Source organism: Palaemon carinicauda, chromosome 18 (assembly GCF_036898095.1).
Source record: "Palaemon carinicauda isolate YSFRI2023 chromosome 18, ASM3689809v2, whole genome shotgun sequence".
NCBI lineage: Eukaryota > Metazoa > Arthropoda > Malacostraca > Decapoda > Palaemonidae > Palaemon > Palaemon carinicauda.
In genome coordinates, this window is record NC_090742.1 from 74,739,583 (window position 1) to 74,749,582 (window position 10,000).

The 10,000-nt window shown below is 34.7% G+C and overlaps 1 protein-coding gene across 4 annotated transcripts in view; it reads left to right on the forward strand.

Moving 5' to 3' along the window:
* Window positions 1–10,000, forward strand: part of LOC137657899 (venom dipeptidyl peptidase 4-like) — a 352,664-nt gene that overhangs the window by 273,762 nt on the left and 68,902 nt on the right. The gene's annotated exons all lie outside the window — the stretch shown is intronic.

A 10,000-nucleotide genomic window follows, 5' to 3' on the forward strand; every position in this document is an offset into this window, starting at 1 on the left:
GCTCTTGTTATTAGAATTAATCTCTCTCTCTCTCTCTCTCTCTCTCTCTCTCTCTCTCTCTCTCTCTCTCTCTCTCTCTCTCTCTCATCTGCATGTATTCACGTTGTTATTATTATTGTATACTCTATTATCTAATTATATTTTTGCTGTTTTCCATTATTCAACACTTGCCCTCTTTTTGTTGTAATTATCGGCACGTAAATAGTCATATGTTGACAATGTTGTCTCTCCTCGTCGTATAATTGGAATATGGAATATGGAGGTTATTATTATTATTATTGTGGTAGGAGACCCTCTTTTAGGCAGGTTTAGTTAAAAGTAATGGCTGCATCGGCAGAGTTTATTTTCTTATCCAATTTTTCTATTTTCCGGATAATTCTCTTCTCTAGAGCGCTGCAATCAGCCAGCAGACTTGAAAAATTCATCAGTCGGGTGAATGACAAAATCGGGAAGACTTTTCAAGTATATTCTCACAAAATACAAGTAAAACTTTTGGTACAAAATAGTAAAAACTACGACGCGTTTCGAGGATAAGTCCTTCCTCTTCTTCAGGTAGAGAGTGAGGTGGATGCTGCAGTCGGGTGGTATTTATACCCAGGATCAGGATTACAAGTGAAGAAGAGGAAGGACTTATCCTCGAAACGCGTCGTAGTTTTTACTATTTTGTACCAAAAGTTTTACTTGTATTTTGTGAGAATATACTTGAAAAGTCTTCCCGATTTTGTCATTCACCCGACTGATGAATTTTTCAAGTCTGCTGGCTGATTGCAGCGCTCTAGAGAAGAGAATTATCCGGAAAATAGAAAAATTGGATAAGAAAATAAACTCTGCCGATGCAGCCATTACTATTATTATTATTATTATTATTATTATTATTATTATTATTATTATTATTATTATTATTATTATTTATATAACTAGGTATGAGTACCATGAGGAGAGTAATGATAATTCAGTAATGTAGTAAGTTTGATAAAAAGTATGTATGAAAAAGTTCTTCTAGCCTTCACTTTATGAAATGTTAAATGGTTTGTTGTTATTTTTTACTGCTAATATTTCAATGCATATTTTATTTGCATTAAGATGAAGCTGTAATGTGTTTATAACACGTTTTAGGTATTTGTAATATTATTGTGAGAAATGAGGAGGTTAATGTCTGCCTAGTGTGTGCTGTTAAATTCATGCTGTAGTATCATTACTCGAAATCATTCATGATATTACTATGTTTAAGGTTGCATGATGATATAATGCTTCTGCTTGGGACAGAATTATTTGTTTAAACTTCTCTGGTACATTATTAAGACAACATTAATGATTGACCATTAACAGCAGCCTGTTCTTCGTGTTTTTTATGTAGATGACAAGGACTTTGTTTTTATTATTATTGTTAGTCAGGGTATTCTAACTGTTAAATGTATTAATTTGAGAGATCGCATTAGTTCTAAAAACTAAACAAATATCCTAGAAATGAGATTGTATCATTTGGTTTTAATGTAAAAGCCTAACCTATCATTATGCTATCTCATACTCTAGTCTTTTGCGAATATTCTGTACTAAAAATATTCTTCTCATTCTGATCAAGAGTCCCTCATGTTTACTGTGTCAAGGTGAGCAGTCTTGCGATTTGGTGGGTTTCTTCTATCTCTTCTTACATGTAACATAGACAACTGCAATTTTTTGTTTACCTTTTTTTCAAGTTTTTTTTTCATCATTTCGTGTATTTTCTTCGTATATTTCCTATATTTATTTGAATATTAGATGGCGATTACTTAGCTTGCCCTTAAATTGTGCGTATTTTTGTGTGATTGGAAAAGTTATTTTTTCTTCTGGAGCCCTTGCTCTTATAGCATCTTGCTTTTCTAACTAGGGTTGTAGCTTAGCTTCTAATGATAATCATCATCATAATAATAACAACTATGCTTTACAATTTTGTATACAACTTATTCTACTTCTTATCGAGAGAATGAAGTCTCATGTTACAGGGTACCACGAATAATTTTTAGTTATTATTGGAACTACGGAATGATCACTTTTTTTTTTTTTTTTTTTTTTTTTTTGGTGCTAAAACTATATTGAAAGTCTTCAAAAAATATTCAACGTTAATGCAACTATTGCTGGTGGTTGATTTTTTAATGTGTGGTTACAGATTATTATTATCATCATTATGATGATGATGATGATGATTATTATTATTATTATTATTATTATTATTATTATTATTATTACTATTTTTATTATTCATTTTTTGTTTATTATTATTTATTATTATTATTATGATTATTATTATCATTACTATTATCATTACTATTATTATTTTTTATTATTTATTTTTTATTTATTTATTTATTATTATTATTATTTATTATTATTATTATGATTATTATTATTATTATTATTATAAGTTGTTGTAATAATAGGAGTAGTAGCCAAACCTTGAGATATTATTTTTTGTCATATCCCATTTCCAAATAATGCATTAACTGTACTAATTACTTTACAGGTGAGTGTTGCCACTAATGGAGTTGACGAAAGGTCTTATGGTGATGATACGTTGAGTGAGTAATTTGAATATTTCTTTCGATAATTTCTCATTTGAATAGTTTTAGTGACCGTTTATATTCTCTCTCTCTCTCTCTCTCTCTCTCTCTCTCTCTCTCTCTCTCTCTCCTCTCTCTCTCTCTCTCTCTCTCGTTTAATGATTATATGTAAATAAATATATGTGTGTGTATTTGTATATATATATATATATATATATATATATATATATGTGTGTGTGTGTGTGTGTGTGTATGTGTATGTATGTATGTATGTATATTATATATGTGTGTGTGTAATTACTAGTCAAGCTATAATCCTTGTTTGAGGAACAGGATGCTTTAAGCCTAAGAGCTCCAACAGGGAAATCAGCCCATTGCAGAAGGGAAATGAAGAAATAACTAATAAACTATACATATAGTAGATGATAGAGAAATATAAAATATAATAAGATCAGTAACTACGGCAAAATAGAATAAATCTGTAATTTATAAACTATAAAATGAGATAAAATGAGACTTATGTTAACCTGTTCATCAGAAAAACATTTGCAACAGGTTTGAACTCGAGGTTCCACTGATTTAACCTCCAAATTAGTAAGATCATTAAAAAATCAAGGCACTGCTGGAATAGAACTTCTAAATACTGCCTATAGTCAATTCTTGTTAGCGAGGCAGATTTACACACTCGTAAGGGTGCCCGTTTAGCTCGGAAAAGTTTCCTGATTGCTGATTGGTTGGACAAGATAATTCTAACCAATCAAAGAGCAGGAAACTTTTTGAGCTAAAAGGGCACCGCTGCGAGTCAGTGCAAATGCGCCTCATTAAAAAAAAAAATTGAGTATAGTATTGAGGCTTATGATGGAAACGGCGTGTGTTTGTGTGTGATTATGTGTATTGTGTGCGTATGATTGCTCGTCTCGTATCGATATGTGTACCTGAACGGGTACTATCGAAATGTGTACATGAACGGTGCAGCAATAATAGATCTAAGCATAAGCAGTTTGATACATAATCTTAAATTTATAGATGTTAAATATTATGGCCTTAGTCGTAAAAATGATGTTGGGTATTGATATCTTTGATTTACGGGGGCAAATAGTTCATCTTATTATTAATAAGAGTAGTTACGATCATGTAGAATTGATTAAGTGTTTGTAAATATTTTCCAATTATTTACTCCTATGCGTTCGGCAGTAGATGTGCTTTAATTTATTTTGGGTGTCTGTGTATTTTTTTTTATTGTGAAATATATTAAAACAGCATCGTAACAATTTCCAGTGAGTCGCTTATAGTTCTGTCTCCGTTCCCAGTTTTGGAAATCTGTCACTTTTCCTTTTAATTGTTTTCATATCCAGATGAAAATGTCAGTAGAGATTAAAACAGCATTGTAACAATTTCCAATGAATCTCTAACATAGTTCGATCTCCCTTTCCTGTTATGGAAATTTATGGAATTTCTCCTTTTAATTGTTTTCATATTCTGAAGAAAAAGTCAATAGATATTAAAACAGTATTAGAATAATTATTATTGAAACAATTTCCACTTGAGTTGCTAATATAGTTCTATCTCCCTTCCCCGCTATGGAAATATGTCATTTCTCCTTTTAATTGTTTTCTTATTAAAAAAAGTCAATAGATATTAAAACAGCATTAAAACAACTTTTATTGAAACAATTTCCACTTGAGTTGCTAATATAGTTCTATCTCCCTTCCCTGTTATGGACATCTGTGTCATTTATTAATTGTTTTCATATCCAGAAGTAAAAGTCCCCTTCACATCGCCCTACTTCGGACTCTGCATCTTAGTAATTATTGTGTTCTTGGTGAGCTTTGAGCGCTATATATCGTCTATAACAATTAGGAACCACGGAGGCCGCTGATTTCCCACGCTTTCAGCGTACCTCAGTTCCGGCAGTGTGTGTGTGTGTGTGTGTGTGTGTGTTCCTAATTACTACTCATTACGCTTCCTTTTTACCATGCTGTTTTTCCGAACCGAGAATAGGGAGTAATATTTACTTCCTTTACATATTTTCTTCCTTCTCAAACTTTTGATAAGATCGGACCAATTTCTTTCCATAATCGAATGCTAAGATTTTTCTCCATTTTAACAATTCTAACACTTCTATTTATTTATTTATCTATTTATTTATTTAGTGGGGAATTTTGTATCCCCATCTTTATTTCTAAATTCTTTAAACCTGAGATTTTTCCCATTGTACGTATTTAAAGAAACTGGCCCTTGTTAAGTAGTTTCTTTTGAAACCAAGCCAAAAAGTTTAAAACTCTAGCAAGTTATGGACGTAGATGCTTACTATAATTGTGTGGTCTGAAACTTAGGCTGCTGTGCTAATTTAGGGAATGCCATCCTACGTAACTATAAGTATGTGTATGTATGTGAGTGTAGACTCCTCCGCGCACACGCACATTAGTTAGAGGATGATTGTGGCCTCACTGTTGTTGTGTTTAGAGATTAGTAGCCTTTTGTTAATTATGATTTTTATAAATATGACAAACCTACCCTATTTAATGGAAAACATTGGGTATATATACATACATACATATACCAAAGGCACTTCCCCCAATTTTGGGGGGTAGCCGACAACAACAAGAAACAAAACAAAAAAGGGGACTTCTACTCTCTACGTTCCTCCAGCCTAACCAGGAACTCAGCCGAGTTCAGCTGGTACTGCTAGGGTGCCACAGCCCAACCTCCCACATTTCCACCACAGATGAAGCTTCATACTGCTGAGTCCCCTACTGCTGCTACCTCCGCGGTCATCTAAGGCACCGGAGGAAGCAGCAGGGCCTACCGGAACTGCGTCACAATCGCTCGCCATTCATTCCTATTTCTAGCACGCTCTCTTGCCTCTCTCACATCTATCCTCCTATCACCCAGAGCTTTCTTCACACCATCCATCCACCCAAACCTTGGCCTTCCTCTTGTACTTCTCCCATCAACTCTTGCATTCATCACCTTCTTTAGCAGACAGCCATTTTCCATTCTCTCAACATGGCCAAACCACCTCAACACATTCATATCCACTCTAGCCGCTAACTCATTTCTTACACCCGTTCTCACCCTCACCACTTCGTTCCTAACCCTATCTACTCGAGATACACCAGCCATACTCCTCAGACACTTCATCTCAAACACATTCAATTTCTGTCTCTCCATCACTTTCATTCCCCACAACTCCGATCCATACATCACAGTTGGTACAATCACTTTCTCATATAGAACTCTCTTTACATTCATGCCCAACCCTCTATTTTTTACTACTCCCTTAACTGCCCCCAACACTTTGCAACCTTCATTGACTCTCTGACGTACATCTGCTTCCACTCCACCATTTGCTGCAACAACAGACCCCAAGTACTTAAACTGATCCACCTCCTCAAGTAACTCTCCATTCAACATGACATTCAACCTTGCACCACCTTCCCTTCTCGTACATCTCATAACCTTACTCTTACCCACATTAACTCTCAACATCCTTCTCTCACACACCCTTCCAAATTCTGTCACTAGTCGGTCAAGCTTCTCTTCTGTGTCTGCTACCAGTACAGTATCATCCGCAAACAACAACTGATTTACCTCCCATTCATGATCATTCTCGCCTACCAGTTTTAATCCTCGTCCAAGCACTCGAGCATTCACCTCTCTCACCACTCCATCAACATACAAGTTAAACAACCACGGCGACATCACACATCCCTGTCTCAGCCCCACTCTCACCGGAAACCAATCGCTCACTTCATTTCCTATTCTAACACATGCTTTACTACCTTTGTAGAAACTTTTCACTGCTTGCAACAACCTTCCACCAACTCCATATAACCTCATCACATTCCACATTGCTTCCCTATCAACTCTATCATATGCTTTCTCCAGATCCATAAACGCAACATACACCTCCTTACCTTTTGCTAAATATTTCTCGCATATCTGCCTAACTGTAAAAATCTGATTCATACAACCTCTACCTCTTCTAAAACCACCCTGTACTTCCAAGATTGCATTCTCTGTTTTATCCTTAATCCTATTAATCAGTACTCTACCATACACTTTTCCAACTACACTCAACAAACTAATACCTCTTGAATTACAACACTCATGCACATCTCCCTTACCCTTATATAGTGGTACAATACATGCACAGACCCAATCTACTGGTACCATTGACAACACAAAACACACATTAAACAATCTCACCAACCATTCAAGTACAGTCACACCCCCTTCCTTCAACATCTCAGCTTTCACACCATCCATACCAGATGCTTTTCCTACTCTCGTTTCATCTAGTGCTCTCCTCACTTCCTCTATTGTAATCTCTCTCTCATTCTCATCTCCCATCACTGGCACCTCAACACCTGGACCAGCAATTATATCTGCCTCCCTATCATCCTCAACATTCAGCAAACTTTCAAAATATTCCGCCCACCTTTTCCTTGCCTCCTCTCCTTTTAACAACCTTCCATTTCCATCTTTCACTGTCTCTTCAATTCTTGCGCCGTGTGTGTATATATTTATATATGTACATATATATAATATGTATATGTGTGTGTATATATATATATATTTATACAGTATATGTACATGTAATATGTATATATATATATATATATATATAGGTATATGATATATATATATATATGATTATATATATATATATATATATATATATATATAGGTATATGATTATATATATATATATATATATATATATATATATATATATGATATATATGTGTGTGTATTTATATATGTACACACAATATACAGTATATAGAGAATATATATATATATATATATATATATATATATATATATATATATATATATATATATATGTATGTATGTATGTATATATATCTTCCGTCACTCGGGTAGGGGGGAGAGGGAGATTTCATATCTTGGTAAGAGGGGCTTACCTCGAAAGGTACACTCGAAAACCACAATCTTTCACAAATTGCCGAACCAGCGGGTTGTAGTTAGGAAAGGGGAAAGGGAGTATGATGAGTTGAATCTGTGCGCGCGTGTATGCGCATATCTATCTAGATATTTAGACCTCATTTTTAACATATCATGTTCACTAGTAGTAATGATATAATATTGAAATTCAATAAAGTCAGAAGTATAGAAATATATTTCTACTTCACGTGAATATCGAAACCTGGTCATGTCGAGTAAGAGACGAGGAGAACACACCCGCTCACCCTGTCAATGGATCGACAATTTCGGTGTAACTCATTGAGATAAGGAGCTCTTTCTGCTCAGATAACACTTTAGAGTATTGATTAAGTGTTCTTAGATTTCAGTCTCTTTTATGGTCCTTTTGGCTTTGTTTGTAACACTGTCGTTTTTCATTTGACTGTTCTTTTGGTTAATCTGGATATGAGGTAGAAATTTATGTATCGTAATAATATAAGTGGAAATGTTAGAATATAAATTCTGTGCGCTTTGAAGATATAAATCTATCATATCTCCATATAAATATAAGGAATTGATAAGTATCATGAAATGGATATTTTATATTTTAGGTTTGAGTGCGCTTTCAAGATATAAATCTGTCATTTTTCCATGTATGTAAATATCACGGTCCAGATATATATATAGACCTTGGTAAATATAAGGTATTGATAAGTATCATGAAATGATATTTTTATATTCTATGTTTTAGATTTGGGTCGTACATTTTTTTTATCCAAAAGTAATCATATTGAAGAAAAATTAATAGAATTTCCTTTTGAGGAAGCTGAAAATTTCAGCAAATCCTGCATCTCCACAGGGTACAAACTTATTTGCCTAATGACGGTTTTTGTTATACGCATGATTATCTGTTAGCGAAACAACTCATCCGTAGGAGACTTTGGTAGACGACCGTGCCATCCAGGAATTGGTTATTTATTATATTATTGTTATTATTATTACTTGTTAATCTACAACCCTAGTTGGAAAAGCAGGAAGCTATAAGCCCAGGGGCCCCAACAAGGAAAATAGTTCAGTGAGGAAAGGAAAAATAAAATATTAGAAGAATAGCAACAACATTAAAATAAATATTTCCTATATAAACTATAAAAACTATAACAAAACAAGAGGAAGAGAAACTAGATAAAACAGTGTGCCCAAGTGTACCCTTAGGCAAGAGAACTCTAACACAAGACAGTGAAAGACCATGGTACAGAGGCTATGGCACTACCCAAGACTAGAGAACACTGGTTGGAGTTTGGAGTGTCCTTCTCCTAGAAGAGCTGCTTACCATAGCTAAAGAGTCTCTTCTACCCTTACCAAGAGGAAAGTAGCCACTGAACAATTTCAGTGCAGTAGTTAACCCCGTAGGTGAAGAAAAATTGTTTGGTAATCTCAGTGTTGTCAAGTGTATGAGGAGAGAGAAAAATCTGTAAAGAATATGCCAGACTATTCGGTGTATGTATAGGCAAAGGGAAAGTGAACCATAACCAGAGATAAAGATCCAATGTAGTACTGTCTGGCCAGTCAAGTGACCCCATAACTCTTTAGTGGTAGTATGTCAACGGGTGGCTGGTGTCCTATTTAATCACGGAAAGGCTCTTGGCAAGATACATGTTCAGGTAGACATAAATGTACGTTAATAAGCTTCTTCGGATTAGTGCCGCAACTTTATTGTTTTCCAACAAACGTGAAATTCGAATATCTCAAGGGACATGCAAGCCACATCTGTGGTCAGTAATGTTCAAGTTTGAAATATTCTGTGGAAATGTTAATTCATTCTTGTGTGATTTACATCATAACATTGCCACAATTACTTCAAATCAGCATATGCCAGCTTTCAGACTATGCACACACACAATAATAATAATAATAATAATAATAATAATAATAATAATAATAATAATAATCTACCTCAGGCTGCGTCCCTTGTTAGGCTGGGAGGAACGTAGAGAGTAGAGGTCCCCTTATTGTTTTTGTTTCTTTGTTGACGTCGGCTACCCCCAAAAATTGGGGGAAGTGCCTTGGTATATGTATGTGATGTACCTCAGGCTGATGGTTCAGGTTTGTACGTTCATTCTGATGTGATCATTTGGGAATATGCTCGAGGCAGCTGTCATTTTACTTGGAAATCTTAAAATTTAGTGGATTGTTTCCTTGTGGTTTCGAAGTTACACCATTGATGCTTCCCGAAGAAGTCGAGATTCAAGCATCGTCATTTCAGACTGCTTACCAGAGACACATTAGTTACGACTTACGTAACGAGGAAACCTAAAATGTTACGAAGGGACGTTTTGATCATTCAGCCTTGAGGGCGTTTCAAGCTCGGTAATATCATGGTTTACGCGAAGTCCGAATTTTTCCCGCCTTGCGTTTTAGACTATTTAAAAAAAAATTCTAATCACTGGATATGTTTTTTTTTTCATTATAACAATATAAATACAAATTCTTCAAAAAGAACCTCAACTGTCGTGCATAATATATCCCGTGAC